General features: G+C 37.7%; 1 long non-coding RNA gene across 3 annotated transcripts; it reads right to left on the bottom strand.

Annotated features, from left to right (window-relative positions):
* Nucleotides 1-3,495: 3,495 nt before the first annotated feature.
* LOC125328863 lies at nt 3,496-15,149 on the bottom strand. 3 transcript variants are annotated; one of them, XR_007204914.1, is made up of 6 exons: nt 15,068-15,149; nt 13,961-14,381; nt 13,152-13,871; nt 7,842-7,961; nt 7,628-7,720; nt 3,496-6,224 (listed from the first exon to the last, which is right to left on the bottom strand). It is a non-coding gene; the product is annotated as an uncharacterized LOC125328863 (long non-coding RNA). The 3 variants fall into 3 exon arrangements; XR_007204911.1 differs by having other exon boundaries at nt 13,961-15,103; XR_007204924.1 differs by lacking the exon at nt 3,496-6,224 and adding an exon at nt 6,231-6,500 and having other exon boundaries at nt 13,961-15,103.
* Between the last annotated feature and the right edge of the window lie 26 nt (nt 15,150-15,175).

Genomic DNA, 15,175 nt, shown 5'->3' with positions numbered 1-15,175 from the left:
CAGCCCCCTTCACACTCACGTTTCCTGCCAGACATCTGCCTACTCTCCTGTGCCGCCGTGTGTGATGCCACAGCTCCAACGCTGCGGGATGCAGCACCACCCACGGCACTCAAGTGTTGGAATGCCACGCTCCTGCCGAGTGACTGCAAGAGTATTTTGTTTCTTCAACTCAGTGGAAAGGTAATTTTGCCACTGTGGACAAAGGTGGATGTTCCCTATCTACTATGCTGCCAGCTCCTACAGGATGAGTTCTCCGCAAGCTGTTTTATTTAAGTACTATCACGAGCATTGAATTGGCTCCCACTGTCCTGTTCACCCACTCACTGCACACACCAAGGAGGTTTCAGGAAGGCATTAACACAACATAGCCTGTTTCCATCCTATGCATTCACTTAACCTTATTTTCTAATCCTGTAAAATGCTCAGTTCAGAAGAAAGAAGGAAGGCTTCACCTTTTAAATACCAACAAGATGGAGTGGATCCAACAGTTCCAAGCAGACAGTGCTACAAGGTACTTTCTTCTGTGTAACTTAGAATTTCTAACATAACTGCCTTTTTTTTCCCCCCAGAATGATGGGTTTAGTATAACCATGGCAATGCAAAGTCTATTTAAACAAATCACTTGGTTGAGTCAGAAAAGACTACAGAACATCAGTCACAGAGACCGGGCCTTTGACAGAGGTTCAAAAAAGTTCAAAACAAAAAACTGAAGTAGGGAGCTTTCCAGAAAATGAAAGGGAATGTAGTCAAACTGGAAACCCAACTTTATGATATTGAAATCCAGAAATACGCCTATATGTGCAAGTTAATTTTAAAAGTTTTAAGAAGACATTCCTGTTTTTAATCTGGCCACAGAGCACCAGAAGAGAAAAAAAAAGGCATGGTTAAAGTCCACATCCCTCTGAACTAGCAAAGAGACCCTTTTCAGTTAACAAGCCAGGAGCATAAGCTGTCCTTGTCCTTGCAGTATTTATATCTTTACATAGGTGCCTGAACACAAATTCTAAACCAGAATCAAATATATCCTTAAAGATCAATATCCCTAATTGCCATAAAAAACTAATTTCAGTTAAAAATTTGCTTGTTTTGTAAAAACAGGATCACAGTGTTTGGTTCTTGCATATTCAATGTAAGAGGGAGAACTACCAGTGGGAAAAAAGCACCCCTTTTCTCCAGAAATCCTTTTCATGTCCCAAAAAAATCACTCCTCACAGCACTCAATATCCAACTGTAGAGTACTTCTTTTTTCCTCCCTAAGCAATTTATGTAAGTGGTAACATAAAGAGGACATCCATGCAATCCACCTGTATGTGTTTACATCTGCTGTGTCAGAGAGACCTTGTTCCCAACTCCCAGTGCTAGCAGGGAATGGCTTTGATGCCAGCATGCATTCCCATGTGTTTCTACAGAGCTAACTATAAGAATGCTTCCTGTCAGAAAGGAAATTAACCTTGTCACAGCTGGAAAATCATCATCTATTCTTCCTGTGTAGGTGGTTGGAAGGGATTATGTTTCTCAGTTACTGTGTTAATTTAGGCTTTTAATGGCTTTTATCATGAGTATTTAAGGCTATCAGTTAGGAAAGATTGGCACCACTATGGGAAAGATAAGACCACAAAGATTCCTATCAGACCTGTATACCATGAAATACTTCAGTTACTAGTTTATTATCTTTTAATTATTTATATTCACAAAATGACATCATTTGCTGTGTTAAATTAATTTCCTAGCAGCCAATACTGCATAATGCAACATGATCATCTTGGATTGTTCTATTTTGATGTTTGAATGGTCCACCACAGCTTTCTAGAAATTTTTTGTCTCTGTTATACAACCTATACTCTTTCAGGCTTGCAAGCGGAATTTATTTAAGAAGAGGAAAAAAACCTCCATATGAAAATTATATATGTGCTAATATACAGAGATGATTCCTAGGAAGGGAAACAGAAAACATTTGAAAAGGCTGATGCAGATTACAGATCTGTTATCCCAAATTCCTTGATGTTCTAGATTATCCCCCTCACTGTGCTTAGCATACCTCAGCAACAGAGGAACAGCACTGGCTGTTCACAAATTCAAACACAAGTCTTTAATGTTGTAAAGTCACATCTTTAACACACAATCATTTCAAAGAGAGAAATAGAAGCATAGAAGTTTAAAATCCTTGTCCTGTGAAAACCAACTATAGCAAGTTTTAAAAGTGCATACACATCTACCCAGATTATTGACCAGCACTCAACAAACAGAAACAATGTCCTTGCAAAACACACTGTAAATAATTAATAGCTGTGTAAATACTATTCCCAAATACATGTAGTACATTCATATATTAGATGTAATAAACAGGATTACTCATTCTTTAAACACTCTATAAGGAAAACAGAGCTGTTTTCATGACATATTTGCAAAGGCAATTCAAGTCCAGCTATTTTGAAAACAAAGTATTTTAGAATACTATGGAATTAGTTTGTACTATACTCAAGACTTTTACTGGTAAAACTATTCCTGTTAATTACTGCACAAAGCAAGAGTGAATCATACAGTTGTTATTTTATGCAACAGTACTCAAAACAAGAAATAGGCAAAAGGGAATTTAATCCTCAGTTATTTGTGTGGATCTTTCTTGCACCAGAAAAATAAAGCTTAGATTGCTTCAATATTAAAAGCCCTTAACTTGCATAAGGGAATGCTCCCCTTAAATACTCAGGGGAGTTGTTGGAGTGACCTCAGTAAAACCATGGGGTCTCTATGAAAAAACCTGTAATTTAAACAGTGGACTTCAAGATGAAAGCCAACTCTGAAAGGCAAGTTGTGCCATTCTGAATATATCTTCGTAACTAGTTTCTCCTCTTCTCTTAAACATTTGTAATCTTTAAAGAGAAAAAAATCACCACAAAAGAAAAAAAAGTCAAGTCACTTGATAAAGTTTTAGGCTCCATAAAGGTCCCACATACCTTACAACACAATTTTAATGAAAATCATTAAGGCAAGTCTACCAGTCTTGTTAGGAATCTTAAGTTTCATTCTTCCCAGTTAGCTTCTGAACACTGATACTAGGAGCTGATATTCACAGATGCCACTATGGTTTTCCTTTCTTTATATAAACTCCTGGATAAAACTCTGCAGCTGAAAAGGCTTGACTTCCCTCTCTCTGTGGCTTTTTGTTAACTACTTTATCTGTAACTTAAACAGAATTACAGACACACACTTTCAAAAAATTCACAATGGTAGGTAATAATCACCATTTTCCCTACAGTCTGAAAAAGGACCCCACTCTACTCCCAATCAATAATATGGTACACTTCCATAAAGTTCTAGGTGATAAAACTGCACCTTGTGGCTGAAGTAAGGCAATAAAATTTGGTTCTATTGTTTAGCACCACTAGTACTGCCTGTGAATTGAGGCCTTTAACTCCTATGCTCTGTCAGCAGAAGTCACAAGCCATCCTTGTACACGAACACATTAATTACACACAAATGAAAAGCATCACTAGATTTAGTGTATTCTCAGTTTTATTTTCTGATGGGAGAAGAATGGCTGTGAGAACATTATCTTTAATTGTAATATGCAATTTGAAATATAGAAAATAAATATTTGAAAGATGTTAAGTAAAACTTAGGTGACATTAACTAATAAGCACATGGGGTTGGGATGCTTAGTTATTTTATCCTTTAAAATATATACACACCTAATGCCATAGTCATAAAAATCTTAAGTCTCAATATAGAACTGCCCTTTTTATAAACTTGAGATAGATTTTACTAAATAAATTCTACTGCTTAATACTGAAAAGAATGAAGACTTCAAATTCATACATTCCAGCTACAGGAATCATTCCTGTACATTCCAGGTAGGAATCATAATTTTAAACTCTCCCATTGGTATGAAGCCCCTGCTGGGATTCACAGGCAGAGAGGGACACTGGAAAAGCGTTTGAAAGGTAACAAACAGCCCGCGTGATGTTGTTCATCTGCTGCCCCCTCACGGTGGAAAACAAACAAAGCGCCACAGGACGCCCAGGAAAACAGCTGGATTTCCAGGACCTGCTACCAACACTTTGCTGGTAACCACCTGACAGCAGATCTTCCTCATTTTAAAGGAATTCCTTGAAGTTTTACAGTATCCATAGACTCTAAAATATACTTCCCATGTGTGTCTGTTAATATGGGCATAAAGAGAGACAATTGTGGTACGAAGAGAAAATGAGGCAGCTTGCTCTGGCACTCTGGAGCTCTGTGCAGGGCACAGCCCATGCTCACAGAGCCACAGTCAGCACAGCAGGGTTACCCTTATGCCCTTCTGCCATCAGCTATTCCATCTGTGCTGCAGGACACACCACCGAGCTGGCTGTGATCACCACCAGATCCTGTTCTGCTGTGGGGACAAGGCCTTTAGCAGAAAGAATTAAGAGACAGCTGCAGGCTGGGACTATGGCTAATGCCAGTTTTATGAGTTTGCACCTCAGGGGGCTGTAAGAAAGGAACAGTGTTGACATGAAGTTTGTTTTGCTGTACAGAAGTCAAGCAAAGCTCGAGTCAGAACTAGGTATGAAAAGTTCAAGTTTTTAATCTTCGCGTTTCCAGGAAGAGCTCCAGACAGTCCATAAATGCTCCTTTTTCTTTCAAAACAGAGATGCAGTGTGTACATCAGATGACAGATTTCCTACGAAACCTAAGATAAAATCTGGATTGTCATACCCCACTGGTTCACAAGTAACCATTGTAATGATGTAACGATGTAAAGTGCTTAACCTTACACTTCTGCAACTTCAAACAGAGACAACTTTTGTTAACTGACTGCTTCATTTAAAAAAAGCCCAAAAGATGCCTATGTGCAAGGTACATCATCAGCATATTGGTCTGCTCCCTACTTATTAACAAAAATGCTCTAGCTCACTTCAAGCAATTAGACCTTTGACTAACCAAACCCAAATTCCATTTTTGCTTTCTTTTTATAATACCAATGTCAGCAAGCTACTAAAACATGTATTTATTTCTTTCCATGTGAGTGACAACAACTCCAAACGAGAAAAGCCAGATTCAGTATAAACAATTATGTAAGTCCTAGAAAACAGCAGGATAAAGAAGCCATTTGGGGAAAAAAACTTTGACAATTTGAATTAATTTATGACACACAACTGTGAAAGTCAGAAAGTTATTTCTCTAGTTAAACGATTGTAAAAATGTTTTCTGACAATGTAACAGTCATATGTATGGCCATAAAGACCAACAAAAAGAGAACACATCCCAAACCAAATGCACATACTTAGAAGAAACTTAGAGAAAGAGATGTACACAAGCTTCTCTACCTAAATATTAGAAAAGTTATCAGAATATTTTGTAATGTCAACTTATGGACAGGTGGCTACCAGAGATTATCTTCTTTATCAAAGAAAAAGAGATCTTTTCTGAATAACAGGAATGCATCAAATGCCTTCTCAAATTCTGTTTGGAAGAAAGGATGCACTTGAGGTCAGGGAAAGTCTTGGTGTTAACTCTTACAAGTGCAGATAAGTAGAATTTTATGCTAACTGATAAAATTGGTGCTTCAGTTAACACTCCTCCTAAAAATTCAGCCGTGACTACAAAGAAAGCTTTTTTTTTTGTTTTTCCACCTAGTTAACTCGCCGGATTCCAAGAAGTCTCACAGCATCTCTCTTGGCTCCTGAAAGAGCCTGTTTCAGTGGCTCTACTTTGTAACAAACTTGTACAAGCTTGTAACAAACTATAACAGAAAACCTTTAGCTGCATCTTTTGATCAGCACCTGCATAATTTGTTCCAAAGACTGGTACTATTCCAAACCAAGAAGAAGGCAGCTGTTTGAAAAGAGTACCTTATTTTTGTTCAGGTTAACGGCAACTGTCTTACAAAGATATGTAAATAAATCAGCAAATAAATGTGCCAGATTACCAAATATTATACAATGAAGAAAGAAAATAGCAAGTTTTGCTATGATACAGATCATACCTACTGGAGGTACTGCATTTAAATTAGCCTGAATCCTTCTTTCAAGTTGCTTTTGTGTTGAAACACACAGGATTATCTTCAGGCTTCTTTATTCTCTTCCTGCCTTTCATTGTAGGTTTGTTGTTTCTTCATGATGGATTTGTTTGTGATGTCCACTCAACTGATGTCTGGTTTTGAATACTTGATCCCAAAATGAAGACAAAAGGGCTGTAGAAGTTCTGCAATTTTCCATATGCTCCTTCAACTCTTCTCTGGGCTGCCAATTAAGAAATAAGTTAAGTAAATTAATTCAAAAAGAACCCTGAAATACACTATACCATTATTTTATAATACCATCAGTGATGGAAAGACTTAAAAATCTGAGATAGGAAACTTTCAGGTGATGAAAGACAAAGTTGTAGAGAAAATAAACCTTGCTCCTCATTCTGTGCTGTTTGTGAAACACACACAAAATAGAGCTTCTCAAGAAAAGTCATTTGTTTGAGTTGGTTTTTGTTTGTTCATTTGTTGTGTTGTTTGAGGGTTTTTTAACCTGTAGGGCAAAATTAGATGCAAGTTAAAGATAAGTAATTTTGAGGAAAGAACTGCTCTGTTTTATTTTGCATATACTGCAAATACAATGAACACTCAAGTGATACACAGAAATGTTTAACTGCCATTCACACACACCTTGGACGTACAGATTATCATTATAAGAGGAACACTTGCATTATAAAATTGCTAAAGTGCTGCTCGGCACAATGAAAGATAAAACCAAAATTAGGTAAGCACAAATTAAAATCATAAAAATGATAGCATTTGAAAATTTGACATACTTGATTTGACATACTTGCCACGACAATAAATATCCTTTCTTTTTAAAAGTGACAATGCAGGAAGGAGAAACATGATTTTCAGGTTTCTCGTTTGACCTGAATCCATTTGTTTTACCAGATTACAGTGTATTTATCATATAAAAACCTTTATACTACAATGCACATTTCTAACATTTCTGTCTTTTCTAAGTTTCCTCAGTTAAACTTCCAATGATCATAATACATGTAGATAAAGACCAACCAACCTTTAAAGTTACATAATACAGCTACTATGCTGCAAGGAATTGACTTACTTTCATTATGTTACGACTATCCAAAAATTGTTAAAATAACATAGAATGCTAATTATGTTAAGACTAACTCAAAGATCAGTGAAATGTCAAACCAAGATATAAGCTTAAGAAATACAGTCCTGCATACACTTTTAAATATATACCATAGTTATATGGAATTAACTAAATAAAAAATTAGGAAAAAAATATAAGCCCATTACATGATTGAGAAGATACCCAGTGTTTGTTTCAGAGTAAATGAAATACTTTCATCCATGCAAGTATCATTTGGCACAGCATAACTTAATTTGACTCAATATTTTTTGTCCTGACATAGTTTGTATATTACTGCTTTTGCACTAGCCAAGATACCAAAAAATCTCCTTTCACCACTCTCCCAAAAGCTTACAAACAAGATATAAAACCTGATGTTAATTGTTATACAAATAAATCAATCTCAAAACAGTTGTACCAGCTCTGAAGAGTATTTGTAAAAAATACAACTTGGTAATGTGAGACATTTCAGTAGACTGCTGATTATAGAAAGAAAAAAATTAAACACTTTTCCTTACCCAGTGTCACCAAGTCTTATTAAATTGCCTATTCCTTTTAATGTGATGACACAGCAAGCATCAGATTGCCAATACTGCTGAATTCTGGAGTCTCTAGTGAGTAAGAGAAAAGGGAGGATAAATGCCAGTTTTGTGACCACTTACAGATTGAAAATTATATAAGAACCTTTTTGCTTTTTTTATTTGCTGTATTCAAGCATAAACAAACACTTACCTGACCCTCCAATTCAACGTACACCAGCGTGGTTCAGTAGTCAAGATGCCACCAACACATGTAAGGATGTTGTGATGGAGCTGAAGCCAGTAACTCTAAAGGGTCTACATGTCACAGGACCTAAGGAAGAAATACGTGAACTTTTATACAGCCATGTACTGTATGGCACATACATAGCTATGTACAGCCTAGTAACTCAGAACACACAGCAGTACATACTGCTAAAGGAGAGAGCATTTCTGGTGAGTTATTTTAGCATATTAAGGTAGATTCCCAATGTATTTCCCACATAAAATAAAAGCTACATTAAAAAACTCAAAGCCTCAACTCATTAAGGTTGCTACGCCAAGAAATAAAAATTAGGTATTGCCAAAATTAAAGTTGAATTGTCAAAATCAAAGTTGCCTTGGTAACCTTAATCTCATTGTTTTTTGTGTATCTACTCTGCTCTCTAACGAATAAATCGAGGCTAATGAAGCACTACCAATTCTACACACTGAATTTCAAAAGGATCACTGGGAGCAGAAATTTGTATACAGGCAAATCAGGCAGTTGAAGATTTTGCAAGTGTACCCACCCACACAAGATGAGTGCTTGGCATTTTGACCTGTATTGAGAGTTCTCAACCCTTTTTCTTTTTTTTTCTTTTTTTTCTTTTTTTTTTTTTTTTTTTTTTTGTGGTTTTATTTTCTTTTTAACATTCAACAAGGTTTAGGTTTCATTGTTGGAATCAAAATACCCAAGAAGTTAAAGAATTAATGCCAGATTTCACAATGGGGAATAATAAATATATAAAAATATACACACACATATCAAAAACCTCTCATGTTTGAACTAATTGTCATTTGAGTAATGGCAGCACTAGTAAATAGAAGTGATTATGTACCCTCTTGTTTTAATGCTGATTCACATGTCTGAGGCTATATCCTTTCTGTCCACTTCAGACCAAACTGTTGCCCAAGCTATTCTCATTTTCTGAGACTCCACATTATTTTACTCTTTGCCCACTTTGCCTTGACCCAATAACCACTTTTGCTAACATGCCAAATTCTGCTTAAGCTCATCTCCTCATCTCGTCTTTATCTCTAGCAACATCTCACAGGTTTTCCAGCCCCACTGGTCTTCAGTATCCAGTTTCTTTTATGTGCTGTCCACAAAAGAATTAAAAACCTTTGCAAACCACGTACCAAAGGAAACTGGCAAGTTTTCTTACTTCCAGTCCCTGCCTCTCTAAAACAGTCTGTCACAATTAGCTTCCTGCAATAAGGTACTGTCATTGATCACTGCATTTTTCAGAGATACTGAAAAGTCCAAATCTCAACAGATATTTGCATCAGGAGTGTGGCCTTTCAGCTGTTCTAACAGGAGACACTACCTGAAAAATGCTTATATATTTCCTTCAAGACACAGACTATTAGGGCTTTTTAAACGAAATCTTGCAGGTTCCACTTGAAAACATCATGAACAGAAAGTTTTCCCCATAGGGATTCTAGAAAATAGGCTGAATCATTTTTGTTGATTTGCACTTCTGACATCATTAAATGTCCAAAAAGGAATCAGAAAGAGACTAAACCCTTGGGTTAAAATAAATCTAAATTGAATATTGAACCTGGATGGTCATCATGAAGAGTATTACAATTCTGGTGTTACTCCAGTCACACTGACACAAAGCTAAAGCCAGAAAAGCTTCAGACATTAAGCATCCTTCAGCTTTGACATTCTACGTGGTACAGTATCTCCACCCCCAGTTTAACAACATAACAAATAACAAAATGGTGAGGTAATAAAGTCTTCCTTGTATGAAGCAAGGATCTCTACCTCTTGTAGATGGAAATAAAGCTTCACTGAGTAAGACGAAGCAGCACTTGAGAAAGGAAGATAGACTTGCTGCTACTAACAAGGCAGAATTTCCTTTTAAACTAACAACTAGTTATCCAACCAAGCAATTATCAACTGCCAAAATGAGCGCATCAGAAACTCTAATCAACCTAAGAAGTATTCAAAACCCAAGCATCTCATCATGTCCTGCCATCCAGATTCCCTGCCCTGAATGTTGCCCTCTTTTCTCCTCTACCTACTCATGCAGCTGCCACATCCCACCCCACCTATTGCCTTGGAAAGATGGAGATCCTTGTTTAGTGCCTTCAAGCAAACTCTAAGAAGTCCCTAATCCTTCTCCCCTGCCCTTCAAAGCACAGCCTTTCTAATCTATTTTAGTGAGTTTTAAAGCCTTCTTCCACCAATTAAAACAAATTTACTTGTATGTACACTTGTATTAAGCAAATATTTAGCACTAAAAAAAAAAGGAAAATAACTGCAAAAAACATCTCACATCTTCCATTCAGTATAGTTTGAAACAGTATCTGTGCTTGCATAGATGCTTGCAGACCTTGATCCATTCCTTAGTTGTATTAAAAGCCACAGTTCATTACAATAGCTTAAAAGCAGAGCAAATACATTAATTTGTAATAGAAGACATTTCTCCAGGTTGAACAGTTATTAACACAAATGTTCAAACTTAACTCCTATGCAGTTCAAAAGTATTTTGTAGTTATTTAAGCGACATGAGGCCAAATTTGTCTGAGATGCACAGTATTTCAGAAGAAAGAGCAAATATTGATTACGAAGACATAATTTGACCATGGGGATTCTGGCAGCAAATCCAAGGTTAGCTCAGGTCTAAGAATGCTTAATGCATTTCCAATGTCAAAACAGAACAAAAAGCAAACCAAAACAAAACATGGTAACAAGGAGCTCTCAAAGATTTCAAACCACAATTAAAAATGAGTTAGCAAAATATGTACTTGCAGTGGAGTTATTTTGATGTCAATTACCCAGCTTATGAAAAATATTGAAGGAACAGATACATTAAAATACCCCAACTTCAAAGGATTATTTTTAGTGGCAGACATAATACACCTTACATGTCCATTTTCTTCTGAGCACATCTGCTGACAGTCTAGATTTGGTCTGGAGAAAGTACTGGTTGGAGGCTGTAGCTTTGGACAGAGGATTTCTGTCTAAAGGGAAATGCAATCAAGACCACTAACCCTTTCCTTGTAAAGGTTTTTATATAAAATCACTCAACTTTTCAGCAGCTTCTGAACTCTTTTTTTATAAGATTCAATTTGTACATTGTTTTCCACTAGCCAGTTAGGCTTTCACGAAGGTTAAAAGCTACAACAAGTATATTGTATCAACTAACGTTAGCAATTACAGTGAGAACTTGACACTAAGTTAAACACAATCTTAGTGCTAAGAAGCTATGGTTAAAACTATTTCAAAAACTATCCCCACAGCCAGCAGGAAGGCTCTCATACTCATTGTATCAGCTCCACAAGCACAATAAATGAGCCGACAGCAGTTCCTCAAAGTGTTACAGTAAAGCTTCCTTTAATGGAATGAAACATCTGAAAAACATTACCAAGTTGAAGTTTTCTTAGTTTCTTTTTTGTTTCTTCTGCACCTCAAAAATGTATAGAAAGTAGCATGGTGTTAAATAAATATTTAGAAAAGTTTCCTTTGCTCACATTTATCACAAAAATGTAAGCAATATTTAGAAAAAATACAAAATGTTTACCATTCCACAACACTACCAAGAGCTTAAAAAATTATTAAGTATTTAACCTATTAAATTTTTCACCAGGAAGCTAAAATTAAGTAAACTATCTGCATGTTAACATAGCAATGAATGGCAAATTATAATCTTCAAAATTCATCACCCCCAGACATGACGGAAATTGTCAAAAGAGCATCTCAGAAAACCCAGTCCCAGGTTTTCTCATCACAGTTTTAAGGAAGATGGATTTTTGATCCCCACGCCTCCCACCCAAAAGGAATGAAATTACTCATTCAAGAGACAATTTATAATTTGTTAATAAAAAGCAGTTCTCCTTTCACTTAAAAACCAGATTGTTTATATAAGCACTCATAAATTTTTTCACTGTTGTAGTCATCTCTATTTTGAAATACTGTGAATTTCAATTGTATTTCCATGCGCTTTCCTTTCATACCCCCTTAGAGAAAAAGTTATACTGGACTGCAGCCTTGTTCTTGGCTTATAGCCATTGTGAAGCAAATAAAAAACTTGTTTTGCTTTTATTTCCAAAAATTACCACTTTCTCAATTACTTTTCCTCCAGAAATTCTGCTATAACCTTTTAAAAAACTCTATCTCCACCCCTGTCAGGCAGTAATAGCCTCAGAAAAAGCTCATGTATCTCAAAGACAACAAAGGCATCAAAACTAGACAGCATAACATGTAATCCAATCTAAACCTTTCAATCAAAACCCTTCATAATCTAATCTAAACCCTACATCATAACACAGATGCCTGGCTACAACCACAGGATGCCCTGTCATTCCACATTCCTTCATGTTCCTAACCCTGTCTGTTCCCTTACCTGACCGCTGCCACAAACACCAGAGCACACCCAGGAGCCATCACCTTATTTCATAATCACCTGTTCTTTCCCTTGGCCATACTGAGCAATCAGAACCAACTCAGCAGTTCAACCCCTGAAGCAAGAATTTGGTTTGTATCCCAGCAGCAGCCACGGAAACGTTGCTAAAATCAATTAATCACTACAACCACCTGCAATACTGAATGGTTAAACAGAAAAATGCCCAGACTACCTTTGTACACAATCTTTCAAGATTTTTACCTACAGACATGAAGGTGAGCACTAGATGCATAGCTTTATTGAGGGCAGAGTACTTGAAATTACTAACAGAAACATTATTTAAGCAATGAGGAGAAAGTGTAATTGGTACAAAAGCTACATTTGTAGTTAATGCAAAGGAGAACAGAACTAGAATACTGGAATAATGTCCTTTTGTGCTTTAGGAGACAGACTATGTTAGTCAAGGTCTGCCATTGATAAATGGAGATAATATTTAGCTATTAAAAATGTCACAAAATGTAGAGATAACAGGTATTCACCTTGATAGAAGTACCTTCACAGTAATGTTGAGTCATTAAAAAGCTACTAATATTGAAATTATTGGAATATGATGGTAAACTACCCATAAAATATTCAGAATCCGAAATAAGAAATGAGACAGGATTTTGCAGAATGAACATTATCAAAATGTGAACATTTACAACACATTTTTAGTATTTTTACAGTTCTTGCATTTTCTTTGCTCAAACCAGCATGAAGATGTTTTACAGCAGCTTCTGATGATAGCATTTACAGTTCATACTGAAAGGCTACAATAAATTTTGCATTGACCAAATAAAGTTATTTGCAGCAATAAATTTAAGTTGAGGAGGCAACTGGATGAGAGTGAAAAATAAAATCTGACTTACTGGTAAAATCACTGTGTGGGCATGTAACCATATCCTGGTAAGGCCAAGCAAGCTACATGAAGATTTCTTATCTGCTCAGTTCCAGATGATGGGCACTGAGATGAGGTTTCCTCTGACGGCTGTTTCTGTGCACTTCCCAGGCACTTTATAAAGTGATATAAAAGCACCTCTACAGATGAGGCACTGGTAGGTTTATTTTAGCCGCATGTGTGATTTCCAATGGTTTTCCATTAAGATCTACTCAGTCATGTGACAATAAACACATTCAGAGACATGATCCACATCATGACCCTTTAAATGGATTTTCTCAGCATCTTTCTACTCTAGTGCTACACTGCACACATTGCAGAAAGGCTGCCTTATCTCAGAACCCAGCTTTAAGGCACAAGCATTTTCCACAGGGTGAGCTGAGCCTTTAGATCCAGCTTTGAACTGATTTTCCTGTGATGTTTACACCTTGATTGAGTCTTAGTGGTTTTTATCTCCCCAGTGAATGTCTGGGTTCTAATACTGGAAATGTGACAGATGCTAAGAGGCAAAGACTGGACTTATCTGTCCTTTCCCTTGGAATATGGAAGAGAAGTCAGCACTGCAGGGTTCCTCAAGTAGCAAATAAGATGCTGCTTCTCCAAACAAGGTGTTCCTTTCACAGGAGTGAGAGGCATGAGAATTATGCTTGGGCTCATGTCACAACAGCAAGGACTCTTTATTTTGAGGCATCTGAAAGACAGGCAACAAGACAGTCATTTTTTGCAAGATTTCTTTGTTTTCATTATTTTCATCTCCAATGCTACATAACTCATTTTTACCTTGGTCCATTTTAGAACAGCCCGAAATTCGACATGCCACATCTGTTTCACGCATTTGAGCCAGGTGTATCCTGATCTTACTTTTGATCCTGCTTGTGAAATGGCAGAGCTTGTACCTATATATCTCCACCAGAAATATTTCCACCAGACAGGGCAATCTGGGCTTCAAAATCCTCAAGCAGAGCAGCACACAGCTGGGATGTTGTGATGTCCCAACAGTGATGTGCGGGTTCATTGACAGAGCACATTGGTATTTGTAGTTAAATAACTACAAACAACTAATTTTCTGTAGTTGCAGTTGGTTAGAACATGGCTCTGGTAACACCAAGGTGGTGGGTGCAATTCCCATACAGGCCATTTATTTAAGAGTTGGACTCGAGGATCCTTGTGGATCCCTTCCAACTCCAAATATTCTATGAATCTGTGAAAAGACAATAAACAGAAGAGTTAAAATCCACTTCATGATTTCAAGTGTCTTATCCAAAGTCTGGGGAGCAACAACATCCAGATTCAGATTCCAGTCCTAGGGATGTCTGCAGATTTTACGACTATCTGAAAGAAGTGAGGGTCCTGCATGAGAAAAATGATGCCATAAACGACTGCTCAAATCACCTGTTGAAACTAAAAATGAACTACAGGTTAGCAAGATTACGGCCTTTCTGTGTTAAATTTATAACAGCTCCTGTTAGGAGACAGGCAGCAGAGGTCCTAAATCTAATACTACTTTTAGAAGACGAGAACGCTGGTGAGAAACCTGCACCCTCCAGCCCAGGAGCCACCACAGCGCACCCAGACACTGCCCCGCGCCCAAACCCCACCGACCCCTTCCCTGCTCCTCGGCACAGCCAGGCCGAGCCCGGAAAGGCAAACTAAGCGGAGCAGCGCCTTACAGCAGGATCATAGAATCGCAGAACGGCTTGGGTTGGAAGGGACCTTAAAGATCACCCAGTTCCAAAGCCCTGCCATGGGCAGGGACACCTTTCCACTGGACCAGACTGCTCAGAGCTCCAGGCAAGCCAGACTTGAACATTCCCAAGGATGGGGCATCCACAGCTTCTCTGAGCAACCTGTGCCAGTGCCTCACAGCGAAGAGCTCCCTCCCAGTACCTCATCCAAACCCGCCGTCCCGCCGCCGGACCCACTCCCGCCGCCGCCTCCCCTCGGCCCACCCTAGAGGCGGGGGGCGGGGCCTCCAGCGCACTCCCGGCCCCGCGC

The sequence above is a fragment of the Corvus hawaiiensis genome, chromosome 1 (genome assembly GCF_020740725.1).
Source record: "Corvus hawaiiensis isolate bCorHaw1 chromosome 1, bCorHaw1.pri.cur, whole genome shotgun sequence".
NCBI lineage: Eukaryota > Metazoa > Chordata > Aves > Passeriformes > Corvidae > Corvus > Corvus hawaiiensis.
This window is presented reverse-complemented; position numbering and strand designations above follow the sequence as displayed.